This window comes from Gavialis gangeticus, unplaced genomic scaffold, assembly GCF_001723915.1.
Source record: "Gavialis gangeticus isolate Ggan-Ray unplaced genomic scaffold, GavGan_comp1, whole genome shotgun sequence".
Classification (NCBI taxonomy): domain Eukaryota; kingdom Metazoa; phylum Chordata; order Crocodylia; family Gavialidae; genus Gavialis; species Gavialis gangeticus.
In genome coordinates, this window is record NW_017729033.1 from 78,211,423 (window position 1) to 78,229,917 (window position 18,495).

Sequence of the window (18,495 nt, forward strand, 5' to 3'; positions counted from 1 at the left end):
AACCAACTTCCAAGGGAAGTGGTGCTGGCTTCTACCCTGGGGGTCTTTAAGAAGAGGCTTGATGCCTACCTGGCTGGAGTCATTTGAGCCCAGTTTTTCTCCTGCCCTGGCAGGGGGTCGGACTTGAAGATCTACAAGGTCCCTTCTGACCCTACTTCTATGATTCTATGATTTTAACATATTAGTGCAAAATATATAACTGGAAAATCATGTTTCCACAGAATGCTATCCAAAATGCCCTACACACACACACACACACACACACACACACACATGCACACACACACACCCCATAAACATCCCCTTGCCTTCACCAGCTAAGGAACAGATATGAACACTTCGTGCCTCCCAAGGCTGGGGGAGCAGGGCAACCACAGGCAGCGGGGAGCTCCTACAGGCAGTCACACTGACGTTGGCGGTGAGGTCTGGCAAAGCAGGGACCGCCTGCAGGCAGCCGCAGCAGTGTCGGTGGCGGGGGTGTGGGAAAGCACTGACCAGCAGTCCGCAACCATCTGCAAACGCTGCCAGCAATGGCCACCAGCAGTGATCAGCGACGACCTACAGACACCACTGGCAGCATCAGCAATGAGGGGGCTGGGAGTGGCAAGTAGCAACGGCCCGCAGGTGCTGCTGGCACTGTCGGTGGTGTGCAGTCTCAGGGAATGCACTGCTAGTCTTAGGGGATGCACATTAGGCCTGTGTGAAGCAGCTAGTATTTGCTTCAGATTAGGATTCAGGCGATTTGGGGGACAGTGATTCAATTCGGTAATTCAAATCACTGTCCCAATTTGATTTGACCGAATCTGATTCAGAGATTCAGCTACTGCCAAAGAGCTGAATCTCCGAATCACCCAGGCCCATCCCCCACCCACTCTCCCAGCCCCAGCAATGGCTGCCCCGCCCAGCCCAACTCAGGCACTTTGAAAAAAAAAGCCCACACTCACTGGTTCCTGCCCAGCTGGGGGGCGATCTCCATTGCCTCGCACTGCCTCATGCTGCATGGGGGGCTCTGCACAACCCCCCTGATCCTCCCCACTGTCCCAGGCCCCCATGACTGCCCTGCCCACCCCAGCTCTGACCCTTTAAGAAAAACAAAAATAAAAAAGTACCGACTCACCAGTGGGGATTGCCCAGTGTGCGGGACAATCCCCACTGTTCCCCATTGCTCTGTGCTGCATGGGGAGCTCTGCACAAGCCCCTCAAAGCCCAAAGGCTGCTGTAGGACTGGTGAGTATGGGGGTTTTGGGGGGGTTTTCTTAAAGGGCCGGAGTTGGGGCAGGTGGGGCAGCCATGGGGAGGATGAGGAAGCAGACAGAGGGTCAGGGGCTTCTCACACAGCCCCCCATGCAGCGTGGGGCAGCTGGGATCGCCCCCCCACCAGGCAGCACCTGGTGAGTGGGGACTTTTTTTTTTAAGGGCCAGGAGCTGGGCCAGGCAGGGCAGCTATGATGGGGCTGCGACAGCAGGGGGGAAATTGGGGGCCTCATGGCAGAGCTCCCCAAGCAGCATGGGGCAGTGGGTGGCAGTAGGGATCGCCCCACCACCCAGCAGTGCCCGGTAAGTCCAGGCTTTTTTTAAGCACCGGGAGCTGGGGCAGGCAGGGCAGCCATGGGGGGGCTGGGGGAGCAGGCAGGGATCAGGGGGCTGGCAGGGTGGGGGATCAGGCAGGGGATGGAACCTGTCAGGGGTCCCCCCATGGTCCCCTCCCCCATTCTCCAGCCTCCCCTCCTGTGGCCCCTACTTACCAGCTCTGAGTCTGGCTCCAAATCCCTGCTGCAGTGGGCGGGGACTGCCCGAATCATCCAAGCTTTCCAAATCTTTTCCAAAGTTATTCAGGAAGCTTTGAATTGATTCGGACCTTTTTATTGGTCCCCCTGATTCTATTCATATTTGGAGATTCGGGCACCAAATCAGGATGAATCTTCTCCAAACTGAATCAGCACATGAAGCATCGCACAGCCCTTTTGCATGTGCACCTGCTATGTGTCACCAATGGGAACAGACATACGTATACATAAATCCAAATATAAGAACCCCTGAAAAAACATTGCTGGGGAATGTTTCTGTTATGTCACCCCAAAAGTGGACAGGGAGGGACATCCCCCACCATTCGGTTTTGGTCACCCCAAACATGGCTCCACCAAGTCCCAGGACCTCCTGGTCAACTTCCATCTGGCCCTGGCCAGCTAGGCCCTGTACTTGACCAGGAAGGAGGCTCCAGGAAGGTGCTTGGAGACTGCAGAGCTGCTTTCTTCTCACTTGTCTATGCACATTTCCAGGCAGAACAACAGTGTCCATCAGCTCCTTGGATGCTTTTGAGGACCAGTGAGTGCAGTCCAGGGGGGTTCTGCTCAGTGTTCCCCTCCAGAGAACTTATTTTCACATTTTGAACCTTTGACCCCCATATCATTACTACCCTCTTCTTCCTTAGTTGTCTCACCAAAAAAAAATTAGTTGCATCTTTTAACCTTTGGCCTCACATAGTGGGGACTATTAGTTAACTAGATGGGCCCTAAAGCCCATGATCTCTGGAAGATACAAATAGACAGGAGCTTCTGAGGCCCAGCCACTTAGTATCTGGGGACACTGACCCTTGTGCCAGCTGGACTACTGAGGCATGCTTAACTTGGAGTGGCCCCTGCACCCTCTACTCACTGCAGCAGTCCTGGCAGTGGGGGCTACTGCCTGGCTATGACCTGCTTCCACCTGTGACAGCACCTGCTGCCTTGGACCTGCAGCCTCAAGCCTGCACCTCTGCCAGACCCAGATGGGGTGCCCCCGCTCTGTCATCTGGGCAGCTATTGCCCAAAGATGTGCTCTTTATGGTTGCCCATTTTGAACTGTCAAAACATGTCAGCCACCTCATCTGCCCTCCAGCTAGGTCCTCACTGCTAGCCCTAGACAGGCTTCTCTGCAATGGGTCTCAACGCTTTCTCACCAGCAGAGATCCTGGTGTTCCCTGTTTATGTATTTCAAATTCTCTGATAAGAAACCCAAATTCTCTCATTAAAATACCCAAAATAGTGTTCTTCTGCTATTAAAATGAAACGCCACTATATATAGAGAGGGCAAATTTTTATTGATATGTTTGGGCAATGTTGGGCAATGTTTTATTGATATATTTACAACTGTAAAGCAATTTGGAGGGGTGAGTTGGGGAAGTTTGTGGGTGCATGTAGGATTTGTGGGGGTGAGGTTTGGGGAGGCATGGGGCTTGTGCGGGGCTTTGTGGTTTACAGCTGGGTATGTGGGTGAGGGGTTTGTCAGTGTTACGGGTGGACTGTAGAGAAACTGTGGGTGTGGGTGGGGCTGTATGGGTGGGGCTGCTCAGGAGGGGTGGGTTCCCTACCTCGACAGGGGGAAGCCCCCCCCAGAGCAACACAGCACATAGACTGCCCCCCCCCGGAGAGCCCACATCTTCCTCCGCAGGGCCCATGTGCGTCCCCCACAGGGCCCATATACACCCCCCACAGGGTCCTAGCCCTTCTGCAGGGTTCCGGCCACCCTGCAGGGCCCACAGCCCCTGCCCGTAGGGACCCAGCCCCAGCACAGGGCCATTCTCTCCCACAGGGCCCACATGCACTCCCACAGGGCCCCAGCCCCCTGCAGGGCCCTATCCCCCTCCCACAGAGTCCCAGCCCCTCCCCCCATGGAGTCTACAACCCCTCCCCACAGGGCTCCAACCCCCGCCCCCCACAAGGCCCACAGTGTAACCCGACAGCAGCAGTGGCTGTGAGGTACTCAGGGCCCGCTGTCGCCAGAGCCCCCAGCAGCATGGCGTGGCCTTGATCATCTCAAAGCCGGCACCACTTGTGTTGCCTGTCATGGGACTGGCCTGGGTTTCTGCGGTGCCACGCGGGGCCATGTGGCTTCAGGCAGCACCAGGGCCTCTCGGGCTGTCACCCAGGGGCCAGCACCACTCGCAGGGACTGCATGTCATGTCAGACTGGGTCCTGTCTCCACAGGCCCCATACACTGTTAGACTGGGCTGGTTCCATGGAGGAAGGACTTGGCCCGGCGTGACATTTGGTCCCCATGAGGAGGGTCAGCCCCCATCGCTGGGGGCTCTGGCCACAATGGGCCCTGACTGCCTCATAGCTGCTGCTTCTGTGGGAGGGTTGTGGTCCTGTGGTGGGGAATTGTGGACCCTACAGGGGACCCATGCCTCCTGACCATCCCCCCCACCCCCACACAACCCCCACACATGCACAGACCCCGCTGTCCCTACTTACCAGGGACAGCACCCAAATCAGCCTTGCACCACTCCTGCTTGCCCCAGCACATGAACACAGCATGCTAGGGCAGCAGGGGGTACCATAGACATGCTCTGGCTGAATGCCAGAGCATCTCTGGAGGTCTGAGCCCCAGCTTGCCTCAGGGCAAAGTGGGGAACTGTACTCGACGCTGCTTTTCTCTGCGGTGTTTTTATTTGATACATGGAAATCCGGGTAGCAAATGTTGAGCCCATGCTGCAAATATACAGTGCAGGAAACATTTTTTTGTTCTCAGCATGCTTCTTGTGGTGTCTCAAACTGGTTCGAGATTCTGCAAGAGGCATGTGTGTGCTCATCTGGATGCGCCCACGAGGTTCAATAAGGGCAAGTCCAAAGTCCTGCACTTAGGATGAAACAGTCCCATGTACTGATATAGGCTGTGGGGACTGACTGTCTAAGCAGCAGCTCTGCAGAAAAGGACCTGGGGGTTACAGTGGACAATAAGCTGAATATGAGCCAGCAATGTGCCCTTGTTGCCAAGAAGGCTAGCAGCATACTGGCCTGGATTAGTAGAAGCATTGCTAGCAGGTCATGAGAAGGGATTCTTCCTGTCTACTCAGCACTGGTGAGGCCACATCTGGAGTACTGTGTTCAGTTTTGGGCCCTCCACTACAGAAAGGACATGGATAAATTGAATAGAGTCCAGCAGATGGCAACAAAAATAGTTTGGGGGCTGGGACACATGACTTCTCAGGAGAGGCTGAGGGAACAGGGCTTATTTCATCTGCAGTAGAGAAGATTGGGAGGGGCTTTAAGAACAGCCTTCAACTATCTGAAGGGTGGTTCCAAAGAAAATGGAACTAGACTGTTCTCAATGGTGGCAGCTGACAGAACAAGAAACAATGATCTCAAGTTGCAGCAAGGGAAGTTTAGGTTAAACAGGAGGCAAAACTTTCCCACTAGGAGGGTAGTAAAGCACTGAAACAGGCTGCCCAGAGAGGTTGTGGCATCTCCATCCTTGGAGGTTTCTAAGACCTGGCTAGACAAAACCTTGGCTGGGATGATCCATTTGGGGATGGTCCTGCTTTGATCAAGACGTTAGACTAGATGACCTCCTGACATCCCTTCTAATCCTAATTTTCAATTATTCTATGATTCTAGATATGCTGACATTCATTGGTTTTGGATGCCATGCTGACTGGCTAGATGTTCCTGAAGGAGCTTCTGGACTGCTGCCATAATGTCTTTTGTGTGTGAAGGCAAAGCAAAGGTGAGTGGCAGAGTGTAACCCTGCAATGTCTTTCATCTCTTTGAACTATGAGTGTGCATAAGGGGGACCGTACTGATCTCCCTTATTGTTTTGGTAGTTTTATTTTAGAGTTATAATTCTCAACCAGGGTGCCACTGCACCCTGAAGTGTTTCAAATCCTTTTAAGGGTGCCACAAGATGCCTTGAAATATTAGCACTGTTGACTTTTTTCCAAGGGGTGCCTTCAGGCTAAAGAGGTTGAAAACTACTGTCTTAGAGAATGGCTCAGCATTTTCACAATTCTCTGCATGTGCTAAGAAAAAGACACAAAGAACACTGGAAATACTGATGCAACACTATTCTGCCCTCTAAGGCTAGGCATAGACATTCAAAAAGTCCAAGGTGGAATTGATCTAAGTTACGCAGTTTTCTGTAAGTGGTGTAGTTTGGTTCAGTAGCGAACAAAACACACATTCATTCTTTGGGTGAGGGGTGGAATCTTAGACTGGGTTTTTGCCTCTTTTAAACCAATCTACATGTGCAAAACTGCTGTTCTGTTATGAGTTTGCTGTTCTGTTATGACTGGTTTTGTGCGCCAAATTTCTGTTCTGTTATCGGTATAGACTGCTTTCCAAACATGTATATCGGTAAAAATCTAATCTCTGTACCTGACCTAAAAAACCTGCCAAGTTTTTCAAGTCAATCATGGTGTGTCATTGCCTTTTCCCTCTATCTTTTTGTACTTCCCAGGTGATCTAGCAGTAGCAGCATGTGAAATTTTAGTTCATTTTAACATTTCAACCCTTATAATAATCCTACCAAAAATGTGCAAGATCTGAAAGCAAAGGGAGCAAAAGCAGAAAAGAAGAAAGAACATGAAAAGTAAAAAGAAACCAAGTCTGAAAAACATGTTGATGCTTATACATGAATGGTGTATAAATTGAGAAAAGGGATTCTCATTTGCATTCAAAATAAATTAGAAGCCAAGTCAAACTCTTTTTCTAAAAAGAAAAAGGCTGATACAGGCATATTTTTTGTTTGGGTGAAATAATTTTTACAAAATGTTGTGTGGACAGAAATGTAGATATTATTTTAGAAAAAAGCCAAGACCAGTATTGTAGCTTAGCCTAGTAAAGTTGAAAAGAAACAAAATATTAGAAATTATACAGAACTGGTGTAGGGCATGTGCACAAAGAAGATAAGGCATTGGTAAGAACATCAAAAAAGAAACACGTTAGAGATACAATGGATGTATTATAACTAAAAATGTTTCCTGCATACTTAAGCAGGTAATACAGGAAAGCACAATTGCTTATTGTGGTGGACTGCAGTTATACTACTTTTAAACAAAGAGAAGTCTTTCAATGATCCTAGATATTAAAAGTCTTACATACTTTTTAAAACATTAAGAGGAATATGGAATAAAAGATCTAAAACTTTTGAGTATTTAAAAAAGGCAAATATGAAGAATAAGTTACAGTATAATAATTAAATGCATTGATAAACTAAATACATAACACAAAGGAAAAAGATTACCATTTTAAAGATGAGTCTACTGTTGCTTTTGATAAAAGCTGTTCTTGATAGCAATCTTGTGGTCTAGGGTTGGCTACATGAAACTCTAGACAAAAATACAGATATTTCATGAATGCCATTGACTGTCACAATATGTTAAGGAATTTTGCACTACTATTGTTTTTGTTTTTGCAATTTAATATATTTTTATTAGATAGATTTAGATGGCTGCAATTAGACAAAGAAGGTAGAAGATGCTATAAATAATTAAAAACAGTGGAGCTGAACATTCATACGTGTTATCAACTGAAAATTTATGTCATTTATTTATAGAAAATTTATGGGGAAATGTATGGTAAGTAATATTGTAACCTTTATTATCAGTTGTTTGTAATTTTCTGAAATGTAATCCTATCAGCCTGAAACTATCCATCATTAATCTCTCTATGTGGGGGAGGGGGTTGTTTTAGTTGATAGCTCTTGTAATTTTTAATGTGCATCTAAAAAAACCCCACCAAGAAGAATCTTTAATGCAAAAAAGACCATGGAAAGAAATGAAACTGAAAAACTGAAATTAGCTTCTCAATGAAAAAATTGGGCTAAGTTATTAAAAATATTTCAAAATATTTCAAAATAGCACCCATTTTTGGTGTATTATTTTTGGGGCAATTAGTTTGTCATGCTTTGTAACATATCAAGCCAGGAGATGAACAAGCAGAAAGCCTCCATCAGTGATCTTTTGAAAATACTGACATGATTGGTGCCAACCACTGAACTTTCAGTCTATGTTTTAATACCTAAATAAGTGGTATGATTCTCTGAGATGCAAGCACCCATCAAGTCCCAGAGAATCAAATGGCAACATCTATTTCCCCACCAGACTGAAAGGCTAGGGCAGACAGATAGTTACACTGAGAAAGCCAGGTGAGGAGGTGGAGAAGAAGCTTACCACAGTGCAACTCAATGGGCACATCTATACAAGATGGTTACTGCTGAGTAGACTAATTAGTTCCTCAGGAAACATCTTGCATCTACATGTGCAACCCCATTAGGCCACAGAAAACCAATTAACTACACAGCAGAGTAGCACTTACAAATACTATTCTGCTGCGAAGTTTTTTACTCTGCAGCACCGTATATGTAGATGCTGACACAGCTGACTGGGGTATGATGGCTGACATGGCTAGCCCCACACTGGAGCACCCTCATGCCCCAGCCAGCTCCACCACAACTGAGTCAAAGCAACCCCGGGCTGGGTCCCCTTTTAACCAGAGCTGCTTCAACCTGGCTTAATGTGCTACGGTCTCAGGTACACATGTCAACACAGCGCCTGGGAGCAATAAACTCTGATGAGGTATGTGCCGGAGTTTATTTCTGAACACCAATATTACGTGTAGATGTGTCCAATTTGATGTAACTGTTTTTTCTGTTTATTCAACCCCCAGTAAGTGAAATTAAACTGCAGTAATTTACCCCAGATGAAACAAACAGTAAATCACTGCAGTTTAGCTTCACTTAGTGCAGGTTACAAGCAGGCAGACAAAACATTTACACCAAATCGGTTGACTTGACCCTCAAATATTAAGTCTCCCTGCCCCCACTCTTTACAATAGAGTAATTGTATATCTGTCCTTGCTTTCATTGCTGTGAAGATTTGTAGATTCTCTCCTGTGGAGTTCTTAAGGTGTACACAGAAGACAAAAGGTTTGATCCACAGCTCACTTACCTCTAATGGAAGACTCCAACTAATCATTGACTCCAAGATGAACATGGGCCGGCAGTGTGGGGAGGCAGTTAGGAAGGCTAACCGCACCTTGTCATGTATCCACAGATGCATCTCAAGCAGGTCAAAAGAGGTGATCCTCCCCCTCTATGCATCACTGGTCAGGCCGCAGTTGGAGTACTGCGTCCAGTTCTGGGTGCCACACTTCAAGAGGGATGTGGACAGCATGGAGAAGGTCCAGAGGAGGGCCACTCGCATGATCAGGGGACAGCAGGGCAGGCCCTATGAGGAGAGGCTACAGGACCTGAACCTGTTCAGTCTCCAAAAGAGAAGGCTGAGGGGGGATCTTGTGGCCTGTTATAAACTAGTCGGGGGGGACCAGCAGGCATTGGGGGAGTCACTCTTCCCCCGAGCACCGCCAGGAACGACCAGGAATAACAGTCACAAGCTGGCAGAGGGTAGGTTTAGGTTAGATATCAGTGTCCCGGAGTTGGTTAACCAAGCTCACGGTGTCATGGTTGGGCAGCCGGGCGGTGGCAATTGGACACGGAACAGGCGGGATTTTTGGCGTGGAGTTCTGAGGCATGGAAACATAATGGTTTCAGACAAAGTGGGTTTATTTGATTTACACTTTTGAAGGCGTAGGTTGCGATGCTTGCTTCAGTTACAGGGTAAAGTTGCAGAACAGAATGAATGAAACAAAGGGGGTCTGTTGGCCCACAAGGTTCCCCAACGAGCCCTTGCTTTCTAGCCGGAGCTAGGTGCGGCTGCCCGTTGGTTAGTCTTAGGGCTGGTCAACAGCTCATAAAGGGTTAAATGAACATTACGAGCAAGCGACAACTGTAACTCATTGAGAAGAATGATGTGGTCGGTCGCCAGTCCAATGGACACCGGGTGATCGAAGGAAAAGCCGAGGTCAAGAGCCAAGAGGTGAAATAGGGATGAGCCGGATCATGGTCGATAATGGAAGCCAAGGTCAGTCAAATGCCAGGTAAGTAAAAGCCAGAATCAATGTCGGAGCCATAGAAGTAATCGAAGTCAAGGTCAAAGCCAGTAAGTTCGGTAATCGGAATAATCAGTATGAGAGGAAACGAAATCGAAGGTATGAATTCACTGTGTGAGATGGTGAAGAGAACCGGGGGATTGACTCCCAAATCATTCTCTGCCTCACAGTCCCTGCTAACAGCAGCCTCTGCTACAGATAGCGCACGGTCTCTCACCACTCTCTCACCAACAACGCCCACACAACCCACACCAAGGTGGGGGTTCATTCACTAATATAGCAGCCTCTTAGCCAATCAGGCCGCTTGGTTGTTAGAATTTTCTAGTATGATTACGTCATGCTCTTTTTAACTGAGCATGCGTGAGTTAGAGCTCTGTGTTGTAACTGGGCATGCTCAGGGCTGAAAAGTAGGTCACCGGTGATTGACAGGGCTTCAGGTCACCCAGAGGGCACATGCTGGGCACAGGGTGGAATTTTCCATGAGCCAGTGTTATCTGCGCATGATCAGACTTAACTCATGTGTTGCCAGCACCTCTTTAGAATTTTGCTTGGACAATCAGGAGGCGCTACTTCACGGTCAGGGTGGCTAGGGTCTGGAACCAACTTCCAGTAGAAGTGGTGCAGGCTCCTACCCTGGGGGTTTTTAAGAGGAGGCTTGATGAACACCTTGCTGGGGTCATTTGACCCCAGTACTCTTACCTGCCATGGCAGGGGGTCGGACTAGATGATCTACTCAGGTCTCTTCCGACCCTTGAAAATATGAAACTATAATTTTGGTGGGATCTGCATCAAGAATAAAGTCTAGGCAGTACAGATTCAGAGTGGTACCTACTCAGAGTTTCACATAATGATGAGAGTTTGAGGAGGGAGGGGGCAAAGTTTATCTTCCTTTTAAAAAATAAACAAGCAAGGAAAACCATACTCCCCCCCCAAAAAAGCATACAAAAAAGCAAACAAAAAGATAATTTTTGCCTTCCACTGCAAACTTAGACTAACTTTTCATTTATCTCTGAATAGTGCATTTTGATGAAGTGAGTACAAAATGAGAACAGTAATCGTATAAAATTTCATAATACATATTTTTCAATGCAATCATATGCCTTTCCCCTTGGATTTTTTTCTGAAATTCAATAAAATGTATATTTTTGGCAGAAAAATGTAGGTATTTATTTTTCAATTTTTGGACTTTGTAGCCATTTGCCCCTGAAACGTACCCCCATATTCTGCTCAGAGAAACATGACTTTAAATTCATAACACATCTGAAAGTTCATTTTTCAACTATTTCCATTCCTCCGCACAAGTAGTTTGCAAGCCACAGTTATAAAATAGCTTACATATAATGGAGCTATTTTAATTTACCTTCCCCCCACATCTATGCCCCTCACCGTCCCTAAAGCCAGATCATATGTATAGAATATGGGGGTATTCTGTAGATCTGTCATTTATCCCCTATTAATCTATTTTTCAACAAAAAAAATTGGAGGATCATACTAGATATTATTCTGACAGATAATATGTTGATATCTGCAGGGTAAAAGGGTTAAATGTTTAGCTCTGGTTGACACAGAAGTAGAGGGAAGGGAAGTACCTTTATGACATCATCTTATTCCTCCAATCCTGAGGTCAGAGAAAGGCCAAACAGGCCTTTAGTGGGACTGTAAATTATCTCTGTGGCAGCCAGAAAAAATTGTCTCATTGCCAATGGTAAGACAAGGTGGTATGCACTTCAGTTTTATATTAGTCTTGTGTTACCAGGGGCTTGATCCTCCCACCTGCACCTCATTGCTAAGCATGGCTAAAAGCTCATTCTGGGTCCTTAAAGGGTCTCTAGACCAGGAGTCAGCAGAATACCAAACCCCCCACCTCAACCTTGACTTGTAAGATGCTAGTGTGTCAGTGGCAGACAGTGGGAGAGCTGCAAGGGGCCTGATCTTTGTTGTGGCAATGCAGTTCCATCCCCTTCCCCACCATCCGCCCTGAGGCACACATGCCAAGCAAAATGCCTTTTTGTACCACACTCTGGCACCTGTGCCAGGAGTTGCCTTCTAGGGCTATGTGAAGCTTCAGTCCCTGATTCAACTGAGCAGAGATTCAGCCTGATTCAGTGGCTGAACCTCTGAATCCTAATTGAATCAGGAGACTCTTTAATTTCTGAATTGAATCAGAACCCTCTTAATTGATTCAGAGAGATTCAGAAAGATTCGAAGATTTGGACATAGACACAGCTTTAAATGTTTTTTCTACATACCTCAAGATACCAGGCAACTCATGAATGCTGCAGTGCTGGGGTGGATGGAGCATCCCACAGGACCATGGGGGGCTCCCCAGCATACTCAGCAAAAGCACTTCTGGTCCACTTATGAGTCCACCAGGGAGCATGCAGGGGGCTCCCCATACCCCCAGGTCAGTGACTGGTGTCTCCTAAGTTTTAGGGGGGCACCCAGGGTCCTCCCACAACCAATCGCCAAGCTGGGAAGGAATGGAGGGGTGGGGCCCAGCGTGCTTCCTGGCAAACCTGGAAGTGGACGGGAAGTACAGTAAAAGCCACGTTAACCGGCACTTCATTAACCGGCTCTACTAACTGACATGCCAGTTGATGCCAGTTGATGCCAGTCGATGCAGCAAAAGGGAAACTGGAAGTGGGCCTTCTAGTTTTGTTGAATCCCACAGCCCGGGGAAAAGCAGCCAGTGTGGAGCCCCCCCCCCCCCCCCCCACTGGCACGCTGACACCAGGGGAGGGGTGGGACGGGCAGCACAGTTAATTTGAGATGTGGACGTGCCAGACACGGTGGGAGGGGCATCTTTGCCCAACAAGGCACATTTGGTTATCTGGCACCCCCCATTTCCAATGGGTGCTGGATAATGGAGCTTTTGCTGTACTTCCAGTCCACTTCTGGGTTTGCTGCTGAGCATGTGGGATGCTTCATCTACCCCACCATCACAGTATTCATGAGCCGTGCCTGGTACCTCGAGGTATGTAGAAAAAACATTTAAAGCGCTGTCTATGGCCAAATAATTTATTCTCTGAATCAGCATCAAATCTTCAGATTTGGATTTGGCTGAATCAAATTGGGGACAGTGATCTGAATCAACAAATCGAATCACTGTCCCCAACTCAGGCCGAATCAAATACGACCTGTTTTGCACACCCCTATTGTCTACCCCTACTCTAGACCCTATCACATTTCATTCAAAAATCTGCATGAACCACCAAACAGGACATATGCTCAAAGAAGTCTGAAGTCCTAAATTTTGGACTGGGAAAAAATCTTCCTATGTGTATGCACATCTGAATGTGTTAATAAATGTCTTTAGTATCTTCTCCTTTGATAACTGTACTGCTAGCAGCAGGATGCCAGTTTGAAGTAAAGTAATTTATTTTCACTGTAAATTAATTCAATGTATAAATTGTACAAGTGTTTCTCTTCAGTTAATTAGTTAAAAGGAAACAGGGGCACTTTGCCAGTTTTTGTCAGATATGATGAAAGAGTGGAAACAAATATGATCAGTCAACTAGCATATTCTCAAATACGTTCGACAAACTATATGTAAAGGAGATGTTATGAACTGGATTCTTTTCTGAACCAAATCACACTTGGTGCAAGTCAAAGAGGTGTGGCTGCCAAGGAGATGATTCAGATCTGAAATAAACATCAGGAAGTCAGATCAGCTCTCCATGGTCCATATTACATGTTGTAAGATGACTCTTAATAGATAAAGGTGGTGGGATGAACTTCCCAGAAAGTGAAAGGATTATAACCATACTAGAAATAAAACTTATTGTTATCAATATTTTTCAATTAAGAATCACATTATAGAGATGTTATAAGGTTTTTACCTACTGTAAAAATACTGTCTAGTAAAACAAAGGGTCAAAGGTTAAATATATTTAATCTACTATTTTGCTGCAGTATTTTTAATTCATTTGCGATCACTCTTTCTTCATCTAAACTATTCACATATCCCCAGAACCCCAGCTAATCTTTGAGTAAGTTTGTCACAGGGCCAATTTTACCTTGCAAATCCTTTCTTTTATAAAATTAATTTAGGAATATTGAACACTTCTAGCTCTAACTTTTGCAGCTCATAATTAATTTGAAGTAATTGAAAGGACCACACACTGTGGCTGAAATGCAGGTTGGAAGTTGGGAGAGAAGTAGTTTAATTGATCACTTTTTCCTCTTTCAGATCCCTTCTGCCCACCTGCCTTTCATTCTCATCCCCACTAGGTGTCTTATCATCTTTTACTAATGATCACCTAGATATTTAAGATTGTTGTATTTCATTACTGCTGCCCATGCCCTGGAGAGTCTTTCATAAATTCACCCAGGAGATTATCAAAGGTAATTTGTGAAAAGTTTTCTATCTAAAGCCAGATAATAACATATATATTGAAACACTATAATTTTTTTTTCATGTTTCTTCGCTGGTACTTTCTAACTTTCAGAATTTGTAGGTTGAGGGAATAGCTAAAGAGCTTGCAAATGATCCAAACAGCCAAACTATGATGACAAACCAGGTAAAAAATGGAAGAGGAATTCAAGCTGAAAAGGTGGTTTCCTACAGGAAAAGGCCAGCGATTGAAAGAAAGCTAAAATCGCTTCAATTTCCCTTCCACTCTATTTTATTTGTGAATAACAAATGTTCCTAAGAAGGATAATTAATAAAACACTTATTTTTTATTGTATGACTATTAAGTCTCTGCCAAAATAAACCACCCCCAAAGAATGTTAACATTTCCCATCAGTTTATTAATGATTCAACTTGAGAAAGGAGGTAGAAAATCAGAGAAAGCAAAAAACTATGGGGTGTGTGTAGGTGAGGGGACATTGTTGGCTACAGTTACAATGCCTTGGCAGATATAACCTATATAGATGTATTTTAAGTCACTTCAAAAGCATACATGTGAAAGCATAACAACGAGGGCAATTTTAATATTTTGACCCCTATACTCATTGATCATGGTGTGGCTAGGGAGATATGAGCCAATTTTTCCATGAAAACAAAATCAGTATACGAATTTGCTATATCCCAGGTGTGCATCATTATAAGTTGGTGCAGAACTGAAACATCATCCAAAAGTGACCATCAGAGGTTGTCTTTGGACAATCAGTGTTCCAAAAAGATGAAATGCAAGTGAATTTAGTATAAGAAGCTGAGAAAATAGAAATTGAAATAGTGTGCTTGTAATGAGTGGAGCTGCTGTCACCAACTATAGAGGTGTTAAGTGAGGATTACATTTTGCAGCACTGTGGGCACATCTACACATGTGTATTAATGTGCCACAATAAACTCCAGCACATATCACACTGGAGTTTATTGCTACAGAACACTGCATTTACATATGCATCTAGGACCACAGCATGTTAAGCTGGGTTGGAGCATCCCTGGCTGGCAGGGGGCTCAGGAGTCAGCCTGACAGACCAAGGCTGTTCTGACCCAGCTCAACATGCTGTGGAAGAGCTGGCTAGGGCACAAGGATGCTCCAGCACAAGGCTAGCCAGTGGGCAGCCCCCGCACTGAAGCACCCTTGTACCCCAACCAGCCCCATCAGCTAGTGGTGCTACGAAGGAAAAACTCCACATCAGGATAGAACTTGTATTTACATGAACTACCCTGCTGCAGAGTTTATTAGTTTACTCCAACCTAATAGCTCTGCATGTGTAGATGCCAAAACATTTACTGCTAATTAGGAATCACCTCAGTAATCGTCTTCTGTAGATGAACCCTGTGTGTGCTGTTGTTGCCCTAATCACATCCATATGTGGTTCACTCCCTACTGTGCCAAAGTGCAGGCAACTGGGAATCTCTGTCTTCCTGTTTTGTTAAGCTTCATTCCAACATCTTGAGTGACTATTCATGTGTGCCTGCTTAAAATTTCCTCATGTATGAAAGTTTAAAATTTGCTTTCCAAAAGCATTCTTATGAATCTGAATCATTCGATTGTTCTAGGAAAGCAGGCAGAAATGGTTAAGGGGTATTCATTTTTGGTGGTAATTTACCAGCTGCAATATATATTATCACTCTTGCGTGTTTCCAGAGCCACTTCAACATCTGTGAAGAAATAAAAAAAATGACACAGGAAAGAAAGACTATAATGAATGTTGTTCATCTAGAGGTTCTGTCTGTTTAGAAAAGTCTTTCTACAACTCTGTGATCTATTGGATTAGTATTTCACTATAATTAGACAAGTGAGTAGTATCTGGAGAGTAGTGCCAATGGAAGCTGAAACAAAAAAAGATGTTACCCATTATACCCACTTAATCAGAGTGACATTATTGGTAGAAGTAAATTAGCAATTTGGGGGGGTTTAATTTATTTTAGAGTGTCATGGTACCCAAAGATTTTTACTGTATCTAACTAAATTAAATTTGTTTGGCACAAGTAATGTTTGAAAACGTTTCTCTATTTTTTATGTAGTTAGATTAGATAATAACATTTTGTAAGTTATCCTATAATGCCTGATTACATGAACTAGATTCTTAAAACAGATGCTATGGCCAGGGAAATGTATTCCTCCCTCTCTTGCTCCACCTGCCAAAAAATAGAGATTTGACTGATTACCAATAGAGCAAATGCCACTATGAATACCCAGGGGATGGGGTGGCAGGGAGGAGTGAGAAACCGCATCACATAGAATTGAGTCAGAGGCCAACAAGTCAGGGGCCACTCAGGGAAAAAGTTGCCAGTCTGGGTCAGGAAGAAGGAGTAGAATCCAGGTACTAGCCAGGTCAGGAAGCCAGGAGATCAGTCCAAGAGAAGGGTCTAGGAACAGGTTCAGTCAGGAAGCCACAGTACCAGGAAGAGTGCAGTCAGGGAGTAAGCTAGGTCAAAGAGCTAGGAGATCAAGCTGAGAGCAAATTCAGAACTCAAGTCAGAGAAAACATCAAGGCAAGCTAGAATCAGATTGAGTCCTGTTACCCAGCCCCTTCCTGTTCTAAATCAGGGGTTTATATAGATGAAGTGTAGAGTCAGCTGACCCAGCCAGCCACTCCAAAGCCAGTGAATGGGCAAAGGGCTAAGTCCTGCTGGTGGCTTCTGAACAGCCTTGGCCAACCTAGATAACCAGTTGTAGGGTGGCAGGTTAGGACAAGTGGCTGTGCTGGTCAGTTTGAGGCAGTAGCCTGACAGATAGTCAAGTCAATTCTAACTACTAATATGGGACAGCCAAAGAGGGATTAAAAGTATGTCTAAAACAGAGAGTTTAAATTTGATTGGCTGTTAAACTAGAAGGGGTGTTGGTTATTATATTGGTATCCCTGATTTCCCACAAATATAAATTCTGTGGTTTGACAGCAAAATCATACAAATGATTAACGCTTGTTTACTCATAGATCAGTATTGTTCATAACACAGTATTGTATTTTCAACAAGAACTCCTGTTGAAGCAATCAAATTATGAAAGGGAAGTATATGTTGCCATCAATATTTTGAAACTGAATGAAAAAATTTAATTACCAATACCTTACACTACCAATTAAATCATGCACAGTAATGTTACAATAATGCTACAAAAGGAACATTAAAATAATCATTTGTTCAAAGTAAAGGTCACACCTTAATATTATTTTGGCATTTACCAGACCAATTTCAATTATTGAGCCTAATTTTCCACTGCCTAGCACCCCGCATAATCATTTTACAAGTATACATATGAGGGTTTTAAAGGAATACTGCCTCAGACTCCCCCCTCATTGATACTGGTGCCAGTATTCTACCTCTTGTTAGTGTGCACTTTGTTCAGAACCAGCAAGCACCCTAAACACACCATGAAATCTGTAGTATACAGCCAGGCCCTCCGATACCACTGAATTTGCACTGAGGAAGACGTCCATTACCATGGGTCTTTAAGAGGAGGCTAGATGTACACCTTGCTGGGATCGTTTGACCCCAGTACTCTTTCCTGCCATGGCAGAGGGTAGGACTCAATAATCTACTCAGGTCCCTTCCAACCCTAGAAACTATGAAACTATAACCTCACAAATCTCCAAAGGGCTTTCACCTAACAAGGACACTCCTTCAGAGAGATAGATCACACTTTTGAAAGAGCCACCCGGATACCACATGAAGAATTGCTGCAGTACAGAAGAAAAGCCCCATGAATCGCACACCACTGGTTACGACATATCATGCCTCCCTGGAATCTATACGGAAAATCCTCAAGCAGTTGTAACCCTTACTAGAAGAAGACCCAGTTCTTAAAGAGATCTTCCCAGAGCCAGCCATGCAAGCCATTTAACAAGCACTGAACCTCACCAACCTCATCACCAGAAGCAAACTTCCTACAGCCCAAAACACACTGAATGGATCCATGCCATGGCAAGAAATGTAAAACCTGTCAAGACATCTGTCGCATAGCGCTAAGCTGAGCCTGCTCCTTTAAGGGCTGAAGCAGCCTAGCTAGATAGCCCTGACAGCAAGGCAGTGCTCCACAGCTGCACGTTGCCCAGAAAGCAGGTTAACGAGGAAATTAGCTGTCACCTGCACACAGCTGACCAGGAGGAGGCAGGACCCTGGGCACATATAAGCCCGAGGGCTAGGGTTGGCAGGGGTTAGTTCTCAGGCACCCACCGGGGAAGCAGCTCCTGCACAAAAGACCTACTTGGGGATCTTTGGTTGTCTGATATGCTGCCTGCAAGATTAATAGGGCTCCCAGAGCTCATAAGGTACCTGGGGCTAGGAGGCACACAATACTAAGGATGAATTGGCCTTCTTAAAGGGGCAGAGTGTGGCCTCCATTGTTATTGTTATGTTGTAGCCCAGGGGCTTGTGCTTGTGTTGTCATTTGTA